The following is a 21246-nucleotide window of genomic DNA, read 5'->3' as shown; positions in this document are numbered from 1 at the left end:
AATAAAGAAACGAATTCGCAATTGGAAGTAAAACGAAGAGAATCTATGAGCACTGTAAAGATATCTGGAGCTTTTTACTCTGATGAGAAGGAACATATGTTTGCAATGAGCACTTTTGCTGCACCCTACATGTATCATAACTCCTCATTCAAAGAACTGCATCAAATGTAAAACGAACTGCTCAACATGACTGCCGATCTACTGACCAAAAAAGGATCTAAATTCTACGGACCACGACAACAGGCGGATCGGAAAGCCTCATCTTAACAAATTTCGCCCATAAGAAATATTACAGTGACAGAGCGAAGCCCAATATGTAATGATATATCTAAACCTAGTGTTGTTCCAGTGACCATACATGCTGCCGTTGATAAAGGATGCTTCTATCTGAACGTTGAAGCGAGAAAAGCAAGATTGAACAAGAAGTTCGAAGTCGATGTGAAACATTTAGAGTCCTTGGTCGATAAGAATACAATTTTAATTATGGGTTCTGTTCCTAACATCCCACATGGCATCATCGGCCCCATCGACAAACTAGCCAAGATAGCCAAGAAACGAAATGTCGGATTGCATATCGATGGATGTTTAGGGATTTATCGGTCTCTTCGATGAACGCTTCAAGTAAATGTATTCACTCGATCAAGAAGGGGTTACTTCAATTTCTCTAGATCACCATAGATTCGGACTCGCCCCAAAAGAGTCAGCACTATTTTCTACAAAACGGAAGAGCTCAGGCATGCTCGATACTATGTAAATACTTATTGGGTCGGAGGACTCTCTGAAACCCCAACAATTCCTGGGTCCAAATCTGGGTTTGCAGTGGCTGCAGCTTGGCATTCATTCACTCAGATTACAAGAAAGGGGTTCAAATAGAATGCAAAGCGTATCATTGAAGCCACATAGAAATGCACAAAATAATTAAAGACAATTGAAGGCATTCGCATTTTTGGAGAACCCAAAATGTGTGTTGTATTTTTTACAGTCACAGACCCAAAAGTATCTCTTTTAAGATTAAACGACGATCTGAATCAATAATGCCAATGGGGAGTTTCGCCGATTCATAAACCGATTGGAATTCATATAAGTGTGACACTGCCAAACTGCGATGCAGTCAAAACCCAATTGGCGAAGGATCTCCAAAAAGGAATGGATCATTTAAGGCAATCAAAGGCAGTATCATAAAGTTTATCATCTGCTTTTTATGGAGCATCTGCTAAAATTCCGACAGGTGGCTTGGAATTGGAAGCATTAAGGTATTTAATAAGCGCTTCCATGAAGTGATTGAGTATAAAGTAGCCATCTGATCAAATAAATATGAATAAATTAATAGATGAGCGAATGAATAGAATTGGATGAGGTCTTCATTTTGAGAGTAAATCAATATTAAAGTATGCAAAAATCAGTTTAGTTATATAGTCTGCGTGAGGTTGATAATTTCTTCCCAGGAAAGAGCCAGTGACTTTATATAACTCCCCCCTATCCTCAGTATCACTTCATCTGAGTCTGGTCTTATCTGCAGACCAATTTTTATATTTCGCCCGCGCTCCCTTCCTCCGTAGTTTCTAAAACGAAGGGTATGCATATTATTCCGAAGAGTTAAGTTGGGGATAGTGAACTGCCCAATGCAGTTCACATTCATCGATTTGGACTAAATGAGGACATTCAGGACTCTGCTTCCACTCGAAACTGAGATACTATTCGGGTTTAATTTCGATGATAACGAATATAAAAGATCGTTGGATATATCGGCTATCTTCGTATTCATTGTCTTCTCGCTTTTTGATCCAAAGATGTAATTGTTTTTCGGGCTACTTCTCGTTCATTAGTGATCCTTCAAAACTCAGATTCTTTCATCTTACATGTCTCTTGCAGTGATTGATTCTCCTCTCTCTGCCTCTGAATTTCGCTGTTTTTTAAGGAAAACATAGCAAGTTTTTCCTCTTATAGCTTTTTTTATCTTCTATTAGGATGATTTCCTGAAGCTAATCTCATCTAATTATATATTTTTAAGCTCGCGAGTGTAATTTTATATAAACACTACAAAGGGTACAAAGGGTGATTTGATGATGAGAAATGAATTGGATTCAAAACACCCCGAACATTTTCCCAACCAACAGTAGGAGAAGTTTTGTGATATTCTAATTTAACGATATATCTGATCATCATTTTTTTATAGGCCTTTCCATGGATTTTTGCAACTGATTAAGCCGGAAGATCATAAAAGACCAGAGCCTTTTCTTATTAAAGCTTTTCTGTACATCGAAGTAATTGGCAGGCTTCACTTTTAAAATGTTTTCTTGAACTATCGAAAGTTTTATTTTAGTTGATGCCTGCTGGGCTTTAGTTGATTGCTTTGGGCACCAAATGTGATGAGTGAAATGCAGCAACTTTTGTTAGTAGAAGTTTTGTTCGACTTGCTTCTTCGGGTCAAGCCTTAGCTTCTTCGGGCCAAGCCTTAGCTTCTTCGGGCCAAGCCTTAGCTCGATTCTCGACTTGGCACTTTCACACCTATCTCCGATTCCGTCTGATGATACGGTAAAGTCTACACTGTCGATTTTATACTTCCCTTTTCCTATTTTCTAGATAAACAAAACATCGATCGATGGGCTAGTTTAGCATGTTAAGAAGTTGTGGTTGCTTAATTTAGAATTTTGGTATAAATACCAATCATCTTTCCTCAAAGGCAGAGTCAGAAACTGCTTATTTATGATTTCAGGCCTTTGATCATTTTCCAACTTTTAGATCAATTTTTCGAAGTTGTCGAAGTAGTCGAAGTTGTCGTCGAAGTCTTCTTTCTTTGTCTCGTACATATGCCGGAAGTACAGAGGCGAATTCTTGCCATTTTCATGATACATTTTCGGACGAAAAACAATTTCCTCTTCAGTTCCGAAGCGAGGAATGCTGAGTTAGATCTCCTTTTTGCAGCATGCAATGAGGAGACTTTCGATGAGGCCCCCAAGGGTTCCCATAGGCAGGTCTGCATTTCCTTGCAGTTCTTACATTCGCTTGTAATATTAAATGGCATAGTCATAGTTGTAGACTGACTGAAACAGCTTTAAGCATTCTTCGGGGCTCAACTCAATCCTGATTGACTTAATATACTTCAATCTTTTATCCGAATCACCTGAGATTTCCATTATAGTCACCACGTCTGTTTTAAGATGGTCAAAACTACCAGTCACATTTCTAAAAATTTCTTTTGCTGGGTAGATTACAAAGCTATCAACATTCTCTTTTCCTTGGATCGTCAACTCCTGCGCCGTGTCAATAGCTAGATTAAGCAGCTATTGGCACTAATTTGTTTGATCAGGAGTCAGTTATACGCCCGTGCCCGTGTACTTCTTTAGCTGTTTTATTATCCTTTACCTAGCGGCCTTTTCAACCAGCTCAACGAATTTAGGGAAGAAGGCGGCAGTTTTGCTCTCTGTGAATCTGAAAGTTGGTGCATCTGGATTTAACGTTTAATTTTAGCTTGATTTTAATTGCTATTTCAGCTATTAGCTGATCTCCTTCATTAATGCTTTAGACTGACCTTATTCTAGAGCAGTCCGGATGGCGAGATGACGAATGTATGGGGAAAGATGGAAGACTTTCTATTGTTCTTTTCTGGCTACAATAAACTGCTCAATGATGGCCTGTGCATTGGTTCCAAAAAACTTCATAGCCTCGGAGTATATTGGAAACCTGTTCTCGATTTAGCCCATGGCTACCCACAGCATCTCTGTGGACACATTTTCGGTTTTTATTTACTCCTGGAAATCAATCGTAAGATTTCGAATGTTCTAGTGATTCTCGAATCCAAGGTTTTGTTTGTCTAGCCGCCAATACAGCAGGCCCTGCTCGATATCTCGAGAGCTGTTGAATATTGTTGATGCAGCCATTCTCGACATCTATCTCACAAGTTCATAGTTCTGCTGAGTAGCTACAAATGATTTTTTTATCGTATTAGCTCTCTCGCTGAGATCGGCAAGGTATTCTTTGTCGTCTTTATTGGCTATTTTTTGGAGTTCCCGAATATTGTTGTAGTCTCGATAGACTGAGGCTACCTTGTTGATCTGGTCAACGAACAGGTAGACTTTGATGTCTTTTTAATAATAGTAGTTTTTGATCATCGAACGAACTGTTTCAAGTGACAGGCTTTTTTTATTTGTTTATAACTTTTAAACTTTTTACTTATAATTTTTTTCACCTTTTGGGATTTAAAGAATTTCCCTGTCTATGGAAGCATTTACAGCTGCATTAATAGCTTGGACATGTTAAAATTTCTTCCTCAGCTCCTCTGAGCATTGCTTTATCAGCTTTTTAACAATCGATTCTTCATCATCTAGAGCATTAATCGAATAGTAAAATAGCATTGGGGGAGGGTCCGTTTTATCTATTGGGTCTATTGGGGAAGGGCCCGTGCTCTTTAGAGCTTCTAAAAGAGGAGATTGGGGCTACAGCTTTCCCCTTTACTGCAGGCATCGGTAGTCGTTTATGTACCTTGACAGCATGGAAAAGAGAACTCCTGAGACGGTCTTCGAGATTCCATAGGCTCCCAACTGCATGGCTTGTGCAGATTGGAGGTCGTGTATGAATCGAAAGATCTCTTGGGTGACCGTAAAATTTGGGTAGAAGCAAAAAATTTTATTGACCTTTCCTTTGCTTATTCGTTCCTGGGAAAATACTTGCTAGTCCAACACGATTCCCTTGGTGAACATGGCCCGCATGTGTATCAAGGCATCACCATTGAGCTAGTTTTCGCTGCCTTTTTTTTTTTACTCCTCTGCATAGGCCTCAACGGCCTGGAGGATTGTCTTCGAAAGTGGCTGAACGGCGATGTTCTCAAAAGGAGGAGTTTTTATTATGGTCTTGTAGCAGACCCCCGCCAGCACACCCAGGGACTAGACCTTGGACCTAGCAAAGTAGTACGCTAGGGGAGGGGCAGCCAGACAGTTGAAGCTGAAGAGAGCAATTTTGGCTGAGAGCATTTTATAATTATGGCTAAAACAGATTCGAGCTGCTATTTGAGATTGGCGATTCTATGAATGACATCAAATCGATTGCCAAATTTAAACGTGCCTTATGTATAATTCGGTCAAGTAAACATAGATATGGCTCCTGCTGACCAGACTCATCACAGCAGGGAGGAAACTGTAAACATTGGGGTTTCGAATAGGGGATGTGAGGCCCTTCAACATCCTCGTGGATGAGGATGGCGAAATTAAGCATAATATCGCAGCTTTCATGGCCAGACTATCGAGAATACATAAAATTCAGGAAGTAAGGACTCAACAATGAGTTCTTCTATCCCTGAATAGCTGCAACTCAATAACAGCCGCATCTCAATTACCGTCCCTACTGATTCTCATAATTCATAAATATTCAGCATAGGACTAACAATCCTGGAGGTGGCATCCTTAATCGATAGCATCAGAATAAACTAAACGAGCATAAGCTCGTGCAGCATTTCGAAATAGTCAGCCGGAACTACTCGAAGTTACTCGTAACAATCTTGTTTGAGCAAAGACTGAACTTAGCTTTATCTTTTGAAATATTTTGGATCTGCTCTTCACTGCTTGCTTCCTTGCTGGGTAAACTGATTGACTCTCATATTCTCCTCGATTCTTTTCTGCGAGTTGTCTTTTATTTTTGGGTAACATTCATTAATCTTATCTATGCTTGAGTCGACTTTAGTAAATAGATGGATGCACCTAATTATCTGGATCAGTTAATTCGTTATACTCGATCAATTATCTGATTTTATTTTACATCTACGATCATCCTATTTAATATATCTGTCAGCATCCTAGCTATATAATATTGGCCCGAAAATATCATAGCAAATATTATCTGGCTTCCAGATGCTCCAGAATTACTTCCCATATCTTCATTTCGTCTTGGTCCCCACCACCGCTATTGCATTGTCTCTAATACACTTTCTATATCGGGAGCCCCACCTTGTTCGACAGCATCCATTGCAATGCACTGAACTATCCCTATTTTCTCTTTCTTCCAATTTTATTCTATATTCCCAGAATTGCAGAAATGCTCTCCAGCCCCATCTTAATAACTCCCCTATGAGCCTCCTGTGCATGCAGCTCGTTCTCTATCATTATTACGATCGCCTCGAGCACGAGTATCCAATTATGATTCTCCTCTATAATTTATTCAAGAGACTAATACTATGTGTGCTCGAATTGAGCAAGGCACATAATGAACAGTCCGAGACAATTTTCATTCAGTTTTTCATCACCATAAGTGCTAATAGTCTTCTCTTTCAAAATTCGGAAAAGAAATAAATTGAGTGACATCAGCAATGGGCAATAATTGATTGCTTCGGCTTCGAGATATGCGCATAGGACTGTAGTGAGATTGGTGAGAGTCTAGAGTTGCTTGCGAGAAAGACAAACCTCATCCGCGTTATGAGCATTATGCGTGCTGAGAGAATGACTGAAATATATTGCATTATTTTCAATCAAATTCATTTGTCTATATACCATTTTCTTCAGAAATAAGCCAACTCTCTTTTAATGTGAGCATTTGCCTGCCCCCACACAAAAGTATATGAAATTCAAAGTATCGTCCTCAAGTCCATAATTTTCACAACACATAAAAGTCATGAACTTATCCATCAGCAGTTAGATATGCCCACGATCAAGATTCCCATTATTTTGCTCAATTTACGATAAGTATGTAGAGAAAAGCCATCTGCTTTGTTCGTTGCACTTTATTAGTAAGTGAAGAGCCTCACAGATTTTGGAAGAATGAACAGAGCTTGGAAATGGTTGTGTTATTAGTGTTATTGTTAATTTCGGTGATGAAGCATAAAACTGGGTCAGACATAAACTTCGTAACAATCCCAATCTGCTCGTTAATGTCATTGCTGTTCTTCACACTATCTTGGCTGTTGATACCCAGCATGTGCACAATGCATAAATATAGCCATTCTTTAGTATTTTCCGCCGGAATTCTCCTCGAAACCTATGATGGGCGAGCAAGTTGGCAACAATATTTAGTGAGCAATGCACCCACTCTTTCTACATGCTCGCCAAATGATCCAGCAACCAATTTACAAACTCATCTGTCGCGGGTATCACAACCGAATCGAGTTAAGTCATATAGCAGAGCATTTCAATTTAAGGCTTACTATTGCTGAATGTGCTGCCCAATGTGGGGGACTATTGGCAGCCAATCAAAGCCTCATAGACAATCGGAGCGAGCTTCACTAAAATGCTGTCTATTTAATGGTAGATAGCCTTAGATGAGCACTCTATTGACTATGTTAGCTCTGCTTGCTCTGACTATTTCCAAAATATCGCTGCCTATTGTACATAGTTTATGTACCCTGATATCAAATGTTTATGCTATTGAAAGAGACTGTCATCGAACAGTATTGCTATGAGAGTTTCTTTGATGTGAGCGAGTTTCGTCAGGTTATATGGCTACCGAGTATTGAGCATTGATTTCCGATACTATTGCAGTATTCTTTGCCGGTGTGCCGATTGCATGTTTTTTTTTAGGGCTTAGGATTTGGTTTATTTTCTGATTTGGATTTGAGTCTTCATCATGAATTGCCTGATGTCGTCTGTAATAAATTCTTAGGCGCAAATATTGAATTAATATGCATATATATACACAATTAATATCTGAACTAGCATAAGCACTTAGTTATTATGACTGTATTATTTTAGCATTGCTCGCAAATTATATCCTTGCATTCGCTTCGACTTTGATAACATCTGAAATTATCTTACTTCTTATGCTGTACTGATTGTCCGCTACATTGTATGCATCTATTTGCTTAGTTTGATCCTATCAACTACGAATGTTCTTCTTCATGCTTCATTTAGAACAATCAACTGCCGAATAACATGAATAATCATTAAAGTTGCCACATTTGTTAAAGTAGCGATCAATGATACAATGATACTTCACTTTCATTCAGTTGTATAGTATCTATGAAATTATTCGCTGCCTTGAATTAAAATATATAACTTCCACTATTGTAAAAGCTTATCATTTAAATTGAATACGGAGTGCATTCCTACAGATTCATGAAATAATGGGGTTGGGGTTGGGGTTGGGGTTGGGGTTGGGGTTGGGGTTGGGGTTGGGGTTGGGGTTGGGGTTGGGAACAACAGTATTACGAAGTTTTGAAGATCCTAATCGATCCCTAACTCGAACCAAGTATGACATACCTAAACATTACTCAGATGCTCTAAAACAATTTGACTGAACATCTCGAATCCGAAGAGAACCACATAAAATTAACAAAGGATAGATCGAAATATATATTGCCAGGATCCAAAACTCAATGAAAATCGAAGAGGAGGAACAGCAAAGAGGAGACACAATCAAGAAATACCTCTCTCAAATATCCAACGAAACTGAAGATCTCAAGAAGAAGGAAAACGACATTCGGGATATCATACGGACCCATAAGATGCAACTCAACATCTATGAAAAGTAAGAAATTAAGACCCTCGAGGAAATAGAGATTCGTCATGAAAACGAAGAAAACGAACTGAAAAAGAAGAAAAAGAACAGGTCAAGGTCCGTGAATAGCTCACAACCAAGCTGTCATCGCTGCGGAATCAGCAGCAATACTCAATTTAGTAAATCAATCAAATCAATTAAAAGCAAGGCAAAATCATGGATAAAATTAGCGTCCTCCGGAAATTATTAAGGAAATTTAAATCAGAAATTAAAGATAAAAAAGAAACGACTAACGTAAAAAGTAGGAACTAACAGCTGCTAAGTAGCTCAAAGATGTGATTAAGCTAGAAAGATAAAAAATATAAGGCGATATTAAAATCCTGGACGCAGAAATTGCACAGACCGCAATACAACTCAAAGCCTAAAAAAAGAACAAATAGGAAAACCAAAGAGGAAAGGTCAGACTTAATAAATAAAGATAGCAACGAATAAAAGAGCTGTAAAGAAAAACCTAATAAAGATAAAAGTTAGTAAATCAATTGTAAATCCGTAAATAATAAAAATTAGCTTTGGACAAAACAGTCGCTGACTTAAATTAACAAAAATTAGCAGTTCATGAAGAACTGGAATATGCAAACTCGAAGCTTAATGAGGCGAAGCAATAAAATGCAAATGCAGTAAATAAAAAGAACAGTTTATTGGAATCGAAGAGCATTGAACAAGAAGCCCTCGAGAAGCTGAAAGTAGCCCGTGATAAAAACAAAAATTGCTGAAGAATTTGCTGTCAGAAAAGATGTAAAAGGATAAGCTGCAGAAGATCACATCCAATAAGTAGCATGTGCTGTTCGAAGAGAATATGGAGGAGTACAATAAACTGAAGAAATTGACGAATGAAGTTGCATCTTATCAAGAAGAGAAATAAAAACTGGATATGATTCTTTAGCAAATAAAGCGAGAGCAAGAAAAGTACTGAATCGAGGCTTCATATGCACATTCCAAGTACTACCAAACCTTAGAAGAACTGAAAATCAAAAACACTCAAATTCAAAACCTACAGAAGTAAAACCAAGAAGTGTAGAAGAAATGCAAGCATCAACAGAATTTATATGAGGCCGTGCGAAGTGATCGAAACCTCTACTCAAAGGATTTCATTAAATCGAAAGAGTAAATAAACTAACTCAACAAGAAGTATAAAAGGATGACATATTCTGTGGATCAGCTTCGGGACTAAATTAAGAGCAAAGACCAATAGCTTGTCGAGTTGGACAAATAATTTAAGAAAGTTGAAGGGGAGAACATCAAAATTGAGGCAGATAACAATCGGGCACAGCAGAAAATAAAATCCACAGAGGAAGTTATTAAGAACCAATAGAACCATATTGGGCATTTAAAGAAGATTATTCAATAGGCCAAAAATCAAAAAGCCAAGCAACAAAAGGATTATGACATGGTGCGAAACGAGAGAGATATCTTAGGAACCCAGCTTATCAAGAGAAACCAATAACTCGCGCAACTCTATGAAAAAATAAAGCTCTCAAATTCTAACCTGACCAAAGCAAATCTATTTCAAATAAAGACAAAAATAATTCAACGAGTATAAAATAAAGCTGGCAATGCTCCGCAATTAATTCTTATCCATCGATGACAAGATACGGTGCATTGATGAAATCAAATCGGAAATCAGCTATAAAGAGAAGGAGCTGCTCAACCACCAGGCCAAGGTGAAGGCGCTGTAAGACTAGCTGAAGAACCCCATGAATGTGCATCGCTGGAGGAAATTAAAAGCCACTGACCAAGAGAACTATGAAAGAATCTTACAGATACAGACTCTGCAAAGGTATTCCTATTTTATATCATTAGGCGGCTGATTGCCAAAACTGAGGAAGTTGAAGAAAAGGAGAATTTAATCAGGGACAAATAAAAGCTGTTCTTAGAACTCAAGAACATACTTGCGAGACAGCCTGGCTCGTAAATACACTCCCAGCTGATAAAGTACAAGGAAGCACTGAAGTATAAGAGTGGACAAATGAAGCGAATGAAAAAGTAGCTGGAAGATGCCCATGAAGAAATGGGGACAGTCGAGTTCGAAGTCAACAGACTCCGCGGGGAAATGGGAAAAATGAAAAGATAATACTTCGAACTAAGAGAAGCAAGCGAAAAATAAGTGATGGACTAAAGGAACTTCGGAAGGTAGCTGATGGATATTGGCAACGAAGACAAAATGTTCGAGCTTAATATGAAGAAATGATTGAAAACGAACCAACAACAATACAAACCAACATTCAATTAGTTTTGTTTAGTATTATGTAGTATTGTTTAGTATTGTAATACCATATTGATTTCAGTCATATGAGTGATTGGATTATTCTGCATATTTATAATTAGCGGCGAGTCGAGTTGAATAGCACGATGCTCGGAGAGAAACCCCTGAAAGCTGAGCCAGTTAAGTTTTCAATGAAATTCTTAATTGGCTACCTATACTTTATTCAAGGCATCTACTTGAAGATGCCAGGCACGATCACTCTCACTTACAATTAAACTCCATCTTACACAATTTTAGGATATTTTTCACTCGCCTCGATTCCATTCAGCTTCAAGTTTATCTCAGGTACAAACCATCTATTGCTTAGCCCCCCTCATTTAGAAATACACATCTGAAAAGTATGGGAGGAGAAAAACCTGGCTGATCATCAGTTTGCTCTTTGCCAGTCTATTGCAGTTATTAGCATCGAACTAAGCCTCGGAAGTGACAAATCAGACGAAGCTGGCCTTTATATTCCTATTCATCATATTCTTCATATCACTGGAGGATATTTGCGCCGACGGTCTGGCAATGAAGGAGCTGAGAAATTCTTAACTGGCAAGCTACTTGCAATTGGCCTATCAATTAACAGGAGGGGTCATTGGCAACCTACTCTTCTTCCAATTAACTTCCAAGAATTTCGCATAGATGCTTGGATACTCAGTTCTTCTTCACGAGCATTTTAGTCAATAAAGTCACGTATTCTAAGTTCGCAGGAATGTACGTGACAATGATGGCCAGTTCTGGGAATTTAGGCAATAACAGTGCCATCCACTTATCGCTGATTAGTATGTATGGACGGGAAGCATGCGTTATATTTGGGTATTGCGAGTAGATGTCATCATTTGTCATATTCGGTAGATGTTAGACCATGCAGAAGTTCAATTCATAATGCAGTACTATCTATTGTGACAAGTGTATGCATACTTTCATATGGATATGGATAATGTTATGAGAGTGTTAGAAGAGTGTGATTAGAGTGTTATTAGAGTAATATATAGTGTCAATAATATTAAATAAATCGGATCTATTAACCTTTACTATCACTTCTTTTGAGGTGGTCCATTAAACTTTTGCTCGTCTTGACCGACTAAATGAACAGCCAATGCATTCGAACACTTACCAATTCCTTCATCTCCAATATGCCAGTCATTTCCCAATGCATATACAATCATATTGCCAGCAGGAGAAACCTCAGCATCACAAACTGGTGCATTGAAGGCAAATTATCGAATTTTATTCCTCGCTTTGTAATCCCAGAAGCTAATCGAGCCATCACTCCCACAAGTCAGGAACCAGCATTAGAGGGCAGTTGAAGCATGAAACATTGGTTATAGGATTGTATTTGCGCCTGCTAGTACTTTGTTGTTGTAATCCGAGACAAAGATCTTGCTGTCAACTGAAATAGACATCACCGGATTGGGTAAAATTACACAATATGCTTAAAATCTTATGTGAATTCGAGGGGGTAGCGTTTGGCGTGTGGTGCTTGTGTGTGAGAACAAATAATCCAAGACCAACATTCGGAAGAAAATTAAGCAAACCACGACAAAGAAGTCCGAAAACTCAACGGCGATACTTGGAATGGAATAGTTCGAACGAATCAGTAATAAGTTTCTAGTCGAAAGGTCGACATTAAAAGATCGCACGTTTGCGTCTGCTACTGCCCGAAAGCATATGCAATAAATAAATATATAAACAAACCAATTCGCCTATTTTAATTTTGTCAATGGCAACTACGAGTCGAATTAAATGCATGAGTATCATACCATAAATAACAGGAAATATGGGTGCACAACTATCTTATTTCTTAAATAAAACAGAAAAGATAGTTCATTTCATAAGAAATGTAGAATGTAATACGGTGCCGCTATTCCACATTCTTTTTATAACAAGTCGAACAAAAAAAATGAATTATCTGTGAGAGTTTTATCGTACTGTAAAATTTTATGAAATTTATGAAACTTTAGGAAAATTGGAGCCAATCAATAGCTCGGATTTTATATGGTAAGAACTATGCAATTATGTTGATAAGCATATAGTGATGAGCATTATATTGATTCTTAATGAGCATTATATTGATAAAGATATTTTTGTTGCTGGTTTAAATCATATTTGACTTTTCTTAAACAGGACTATTGAAGCGCATCCTCGACAAAGGTCAACGTCACATTTCTTGTCTTTCATAAAGTACGGGCTGCTTGTTCCGCCACATATATTGTAAACTGTGAATGTGATTTAATGGTCTTTATGTGTCCTATTCTACACAACTTTGCTCAACTCATGCCTCAAAGGGCATTCAGAATGGGATGAACTATCTTTGTTTATCACAAAAGGCCTGTATTTGCATTCCAGGCAGTATATAGCCTTGCAATCGATGCATTAGTAAATATACTTAACGTAAGAAATTTCTTCGCTCTGCATTTGATTGAAGGATGGGCATTTCTAACCCCATAACAATGTGATTCCTTCTGCAAATTTAACTTATTTCTTTATTGAAGACCGATTACTTTCCACTTTTCTATATCTGTATTGCTACAGTTATTGTAGAATAATTAGTTCGGAGCAATTGAATCTTATCCTTGCTTGGATTTATAGCGAACGATTAATTTACTCATATCGGCTTCGTTCTATTGCACAGTATCACTGACATATTCAGGTTTTTGGAATATTTCCTGTTTGAGAAACTCATCGAATTTCAACTAATAAATAAGTTGGAAGTTTGAGTTTGGGAATCGATTTTATATGCCTAAATATTTGCGAGAGACAGATAATGATAGCGGACGACTTTTTATAATTAATTGTTGACTTCACTGCAAAACACGAATTTTAATTTAAGCTCTTGAGATGATTAATTATAAGCCAATAGAGACTTGGCATAGTTAAAAGTCAAATAAATTTCGTTGGGAGTGTCTGTGATTATGTTTTTTAATTTTTCATTGGTGAGAAGTTCTAAAGGCAACTTTGTAATAATTTCAGCTGAGCTCAGAAGGTTGGAAGTATTTTTCTGCTCCATAAATATTCTTGAATCAAATTGCTTTCCCACTCTTCCCAGTTTTTCTCCATTAATCTTTATCAGTAAGAGGCCTAAAGAGGTCTGGTAAACTGCAAGATGCTATGATTGCTGCCCATACAGGCAAATTTGGCCTCGTGATGCGATTTACAATCGTCACCAATTTTTTTCGGGTTTCAATTACTGCAATATTGAACAAAATTTTCGAAGGAGCGAAATCATAGAGCTCCTTAAGTGTGGCCTCGGGACTCAAACCTATCTGAATTAATTTTTAACTAATAAATAGTTTCACTTCGAGAGCTTGCAGAATTCCCCCAGTTATAACGACTCTCCAGGCTGACTTTCGATCATGATCAGAGCGAAGATGTTGAACTTGCTCACTGATGTAAGAAGAGGAGAATAAGAAGAACTTCAAAATGTCCAGATATCTTACGCTCAATAATTAAATCAAATCACCAGCTATTTTTTGTTACCTTTTTTCTTTTTTTTGTTATGCTTAGGTTTTCTTTTCAGCTCCTAATTTTGCAGATATATCAGTAAATTTCGTAGCGGTCTGTTCTGTGTTGTTTACATTAAGCAGTTCATCAATAATATAGTCCAGTGAACTTTACAAAGATTGCTCCACACATAATTTAGCATATTAAGCTCTGCCTTTTCAATCTTGTATCTAGCTTAGCGGAATTGGTTTTTGGCTATTTTTAGCGTTTTCAAGAATAATTTCAGCATATTAAAAACTGTTGAATTTCTTGTTCCATACGAAATCGCTGAATTGTCTCATTTTTTTGCCATTGCTTTGTCCTAATGCAAGCAAATCGTTTTTATTGACACTATTCTGCAGGAAATTCCTGCTTTCTATGAGAGAGTGTATTTTCCAAGCTTATTGCTGCACATATTCGGGTGAAAAATTGCACATTTCTAAGAACATAGCTAAGGAGTGATAATTTGAAGCAGTCATTGAGGTGACTTGTAATCTTTTGTGCCCTTTATCTTCACTTGATCTCATTGTATTGTAATTCAACAAGGAATTTTTAACTTGGCTATAGTACTCGTTGAAGTAGAGTTCCGAGAATATGCCTGATCCTAAGATGATGTGGATGCCTGAAGATTTTTCAGAATTGGGAGCCCTTTTGTCTCCTTCCTCAAATAAGTTAGTTGTATACGATTAGATATCATCCTGATTCATAAAGGCATTGTATCCAATTGATATTTGTATAATTTTGCAACTGCTCAATATTTATTTGAAGGCAAAATTTTCCTCAAGAGATGTGATTAATGACCATCTTTTTGCGATAAAAATTGCATTCAAATTTTATGCACTCATTGGGACATAAACTCCTGTTTTCTCGATTTATTTGATGTAGGCCTCGAATTTTCCATAAATTGATTTTGCCCTATTTAACTCTTGACGATGACTATCAGCGAAGAAGTTCTCAAGGTTTTCTTTAAATTGCGCGGATTTATTCATTGACTCAAACCAGTTTTTCACCTTTTTCGTAATTACGATGAGAAGTTAGAAATCCTTTTTAATGGAGCAAAACGCAAATGTTTTTTTTTTGTCATTTTGTCAAGTTGGTTGTTTGATTTAATTTGCAAACTAAACCTGAATTTTCGCTTGCAATTTATACTTTTCATCTCTCAGGTCCATTTGGAGAGCCAGCATCTCCAGAATCGGATTTAATAGGATTCCAGTAAATGTTTCCTGTATATCTTTTCGAATTCTTTTAAATTTTGTATTACTCCCTAATGAGTGAGTTGTGAGGTCGTTAATGGACAATTTATTTATTGCGGCTCAGTTGAATATATTCTGTGTGCGAAACATTATTCAGTCAAGTTATCTTTCGTGTTTACGTATGTTGCAAGTAATTTTAGGCCAATTGAACATCGAAACTCTTAATCATAGTTCATTTTTCTATTAGGCCAAATACAGAGCTAAATGAGCAGCAATTTGTCGGCAGACTTTATTTTTGTAGGCGTCGTGCTTGAGGATGTGCTTCAGATTTCATCCTACTCCAAATTAAGTGTCTTTTAATCTTCATTTTCCCTTCTCCTTCTTCTATTTTTTATGATGGATTGACGAGAGATTTATTCTACTTAGGTGTTTGCTATTATATGGGTATTAGTCTCTCCTATTGAATTTCGGTTTATATCTTCTCGATTAATGACTGTTTTGCTTACTATTTTTGGGGACTGATTTATTTCTTCATTATGAATTAGGGGTTGGGGTTGGGGTTGGGGTTGGGGTTGGGGTTGGGTTGGGGTTGGGAAATAACTCTGTCCCTCATTTCTCTATTTTGGTGTTCTAACTCTTCCAATCGATTTCGAAATCTAATATCAGATCTAATTTCCTCTTTCCTCTCTCTGCTTAGAGGCTATGGAATTATGAAAAACAACGCCTTTATTTTCGTGCGATTCCTTTTGGTTACCAAAAGTACTTCCTACGAGGAACGTTGTGGGTACGTAAACTGGCAGTTTGTTACTCTTGTTTAGTGCTCTTGATAAAGTTTCTTCTATGAAAATTTTATCTTCCTCATTTTGTTTTCGAGAAAATAAAATAACATACGGTGACCATCCGTCTTCTTTTAAAGCCAGATCAATTTCTTAGTAGTTTTGAAGGATCTTTGTTTCAAGCCCATCCATTATAATTGCTATTTCCCCCATTGATCTAATAAATAGTCAAGGATCATATATACAGGTGGGATCAAATCCGCCCCCGTCCCGTTTTGTGTTACTGTGATCAGTAACTATAAACAACCCTATGATGAGTTTTTAAAACTAGTCATAGCGGTCAAGGAGCATATATAAAGATAAATATAACGAATAAAATAGGAAAATGTTAATAAGCAAATTTTTGCCAATCTTCTACATTGACGAATGTTTAGAAGCCTTTCGAAAGTATTTGATCAAATAAGAGAGAGCTGTTCCATATTAAAGTAGATGTTTTATGAGAGGCTGCCGTTAACTCTGGGTATGATTTTGCATTAAATGACATTAGTATGCTTATCGAGTATTTCTAAGAGTGTAGGGTCGCATCGGATACTGTCAGTGTTTTCAATTCAGAAATCAATAGCGTATTCTTTTTCATTGGGGTTTCTTAGTTGCATATGCAGTACTGAAGTAATGCATGGAATCTCTTTGAAATATCCGCTTGCGATTTTGAACAAATTTCTGAGATTGTTCCCTGCGTATTTCATTGCAATTAAGATATACTAAACAATGTATGAGCACCTCGGTTCGGGGCCATATTGGTCTGCTAGCTGATAGCCTGTGTCATACTGTTCAGGAATGGAGAATGTGAGAGAGCATACTGAAAGAGACCAGAACAGAGTTGACTGAAATGGGCAAGTTGAAATAGTTTTACAAATCTTATATTTTTTTGGCTTCGAGATTCTTACATAAAGGTCGGCTTCGGTTCCTAGTAGCAGAAGCGGCAGAAGGCTGCATTACGGCATTTACCGGTAATGTGGTTGAAAAAACACCCTGATAGATCTCTTGCAGATGGGCCTTGGGCATGAGTTTTTCTTAGTTTTCTGATGCAGGTCGGAGATGCTGGTATGAATATATTTTGGTGTGGCCTTGGTTAATCAATCATAAACGCAAACTATCCAAAAATAGAGATCAAGAAACTATGCATTAATGTTAGAGAACAAATAAGGTTTAAATTTTACAATCATTATAATCAGAAAACACGCAACAGCAGTTAGATTCCTCGTCTGCATGGCAAAGCATCTTTTGGCCGGCAACAATACAGCAATAAGGAAATATGGAACTGGATCAATGAAACTCATCGCAATCGACTAAATCGATGACATTTATGATCACGATAAAAATAGTCTCGAGAAGGTACTTAGAATAGCTCAGGGAAGTAGATTCAATTCAATTTAGTGTTTCGCAACCATATAAAGATCATTTCTCTCATTCTGCAAAAGCATTGACCCGATTAGATAAAAAAGTAGAGTTAATTAGAATAATTTCATCATTTGTTTGATTCAGGGAGGTACTTATCAACGGAGATAATTTTAACTGGAAAGTGCATCGTTGCATATTTATGAGTTTGTCTAATCTTATTCCGCATGCTATTATGATACTATTCGCGCAGAATTATTCATCCTCACCAATTAAATATTAAATCGATGGGTAATCAGCAGGCCTTGACTTCTGGCAGCAGAGCCAATATTACTCTGACAAATCCAAACCAAACAATTCCCGCCAAGATTCTCAGCAAAATGGAAGCCAAAGATCAAAATGGAAACACTTTAGTACGTACACCTGAACAACAAATAGATAGCATTGACATGAGAGAGCAACTCTTAAAAATATATCAGTGGGAAGTAGAATGTTTGTTTATGAGTAACTATGCTCATCACGCAGGTTGTGTTCCGAATGGAAAGAAGGGATAATCAAGTGCATGAGGGAGATTAGCTTCCCGTAATTGAAATCCCTCCATTTATCATACTCCTATATTGAATCGATTTAAGCGATCGGTCGATTCGTCGCTCCGAATTTGAAAGAGCTCTCTTTGAGTAGCATCCATTTTGAAATATAGGAAGCAACAACATCACAAGTCTCGCATCATTAAGAAAGAGCAGAATGCGCAATCTCCAAGTGTTTATAATAAGTAACAATGTCTAATATCCAGTCAATAACAGCATTCAGGATTGCCATGATTTGTCTGAAGTTCACTGCAAGTCGATAGACAAGATAATGATCGAATATACTTGCTAGCAGCAATGCAAGTGTCAGAATTTGGCTCCCTTATTCAAAATGTGCACATCTATGAACAAACAGTACATTGGCATCGGATCCGCACGAAGAATCAGGAGCCATAAAATTATGGGCTGCCTCGTTAAAAAATATGGGCAGACACAATATTGGTTCCACACAGCTGATAAGATCTTCGAAAATTGACAAGTTAATCTATCAATGTAGCCATCCGACTATCCATCCATCAATTACGATCTAAAGCATACAAACATAAAATACTGAAAGTGGAAGATTACAATTTGAAATAGTTATGAATGAATGAAACTCATTTCAATTAGTGAAATGGCTGCTCCTCGAGCTTCAATCTAATTACTGCCAATCATTTTGGAAGAAAATTACAATAGCAGAATTAATCTTCGGTTTCTCTTTGCCATGCCCATGAAAATAATAATTTAATTCCTAACTAAAAATTACACATATATTATTCGTTATGCGAACCTTCGGAGATTCTTAAGTGATTAATTTTCATTTGGCTGTTCTATTCTTTTGAGTGTATGCCAAATTTTATTATAGGCTCTTCTTTTTATTTCGCATAAAATTCAAAACAGAGTTAGTTTTTGACAAAAGAGCATGTCGAAATCTTTGCAGTATATTTACATAAAACTGTCCCATATTTCAGAAGGATTAAAGCCATATTGTTGTGGATATGACTGGGTACGACAAAATCATGAGACCAATAATGTAGGCCCATTTTACACAATGTTGGCCTATTTTATAGAATGCCGGCCTATTTTACAGTACATTTATACATAAAAATCTATGCCAAGAGGTAAATAATAAAATATATTAAAATGGCACACCAACAACCCCATCATCTTAGTCCATCTGCTTTCTCAAATGCGCCCATCAATAAACTAAAACTATTCTAGAACAGTTCCAAGCAGCCAGCTTCGCTGTTTAATTTTTCGAATTCCTTGATCAATGTATAGCCAGTCAGCACATTTCAACTGCTAAACATACCCTCTACACTCACAAACAATAGTTACCACAACAGGTTTTGCATTCGAAAGCCAAAGCCGACCACATATAGCTCAGCATACATCACATCATCCACCAACTCGAATCCTGAAGAGTAAGATAATGACAAGTACTATAAGTAGAGCGCAAACTGCACCGCACGCAACGATTACTGCATGCAAGATCGCTACATTCCTTCTCGTAAAATAATGCAACAGTAATGTTATACCACTCCAAACCAGGAGTATACAATAAACTCAGGGAATGTCTCGCATGATGACTAATATTACCTTGAAATCGACCCACAAGCAATTACAGTAGCATAAATCTATGCGCATGAGCTGCTCCATAAAGATAATTTGTACAGAAGCAAAAATGCCAAGTCAAGTCACATTAACAGTAGCGATACCAGTTTCTCGAATGAGCCTAGTTTATAATAGTTCGCAAACCATAATCTTTTCCGCTATAAGATAAACGTGGAGAAGAACCCATTGACAGGATCCTACGTGGAGGCCATCAACAAGCGAAAGACAAATCCACCCCTTCGTTGCTCCTTCATGCCAATATTATCTGTGGACGACTATAAAAAGTCTCGCAAAATACCAAAAAATCCTTATAAGGTATTAGATGCTCCTGCCCTAACTGACGACTTTTATTTGAATTTGATTGCATGGTCCGATTCAAACTTATTGGCAGTTGGACTCGGTAGCTGCATATACTTATGGGATGCGATCACAACCAAGGTCACGAGGCTGTGCGAACTGCAAAACGACATCATAACTTCGGTCAGTTGGTCCAATAACTCTCCTGAATTGGCCATCGGGTGCAATAAAGGCCAAGTTCTCGTGTGGGATGTACTTGCCGGAAAGCAGAAGAGGAAAATGTTGGGGCACGAAATCAGAGTTGGGGCAATTTCTTGGTCAAAGAAGTTTCTATCAACCGGATCCAGAGATAAGGTGATTCTACAGCGAGATCCTCGGCAGGCCAGGGACTATGTGATGAAGCTGCAGGAGCATGGGCAGTAAATCTGTGGGCTTAAATGGTCTGCAGATGAGCAGTATCTCGCATCAGGCGGCAATGACAATAAAGTAATAATTTGGAATGAAAACGGGCAAGTGATAAATAAGTTTAGCGATCACAAGGCAGCTATCAAAGCCTTAGCGTGGTCTCCTCATAAACATGGGCTATTGGCTACAGGAGGAGGTACTGCAGATCGCATGATTAAGCTACGCAATATCTTCACTTCGTAAATCATAGCTGAGTAAGACACAGGCTCACAAGTTTGTAACCTCTAATTTTCGAAATCCACGCATGAGCTTGTTTCTACTCATGGCTACTCCCAAAACTAAATCAACGTGTGGTAATACTCCAGTATGCAAAAAATAGCAACCTTAAAAGGGCATACTTACCGGGTATTATATTTAGCAATTAGCCCAGACGGCTCCCAGATTGTCACAGGAGCTGGCGACGAGACCTTGCGATTTTGGAATGTGTTTCCTAAAATAGGGGAGGATAGGATGCGCAACGAGAGTTTCTTAGAAACGAATAGCTTCGATATGAGATGATTGAGGCTCAATTGCTGAAACTGGCGGAACATGTTATTCTATGTTCAAATTGATTGTTTATTGCTTAAGTAATTCGCACGTATTAGACGAAAACGCATAAATAAGATCGTTGCTAGATTACTCAATTTTATGATTACTTTGAGGCTTATTTCTGCGAGAAACAATTGTAGGAAATCAGATATATATAAAACTATAAACATCTATAATCATTAATTATTTATGAAATGTAA

The 21246-nt window shown here is 37.5% G+C and overlaps 1 pseudogene; it reads left to right on the top strand.

Annotated features, from left to right (window-relative positions):
• Nucleotides 1-349: 349 nt before the first annotated feature.
• Nucleotides 350-21016, top strand: LOC148298556 (uncharacterized; annotated as a pseudogene).
• Nucleotides 21017-21246: the final 230 nt, after the last annotated feature.

The sequence above is a fragment of the Brachycentrus maculatus genome, unplaced genomic scaffold (genome assembly GCF_059751285.1).
Source record: "Brachycentrus maculatus isolate JH-2025_06_01 unplaced genomic scaffold, ASM5975128v1 h1tg001881l, whole genome shotgun sequence".
In the NCBI taxonomy this organism is placed as follows: domain Eukaryota; kingdom Metazoa; phylum Arthropoda; class Insecta; order Trichoptera; family Brachycentridae; genus Brachycentrus; species Brachycentrus maculatus.
This window is presented reverse-complemented; position numbering and strand designations above follow the sequence as displayed.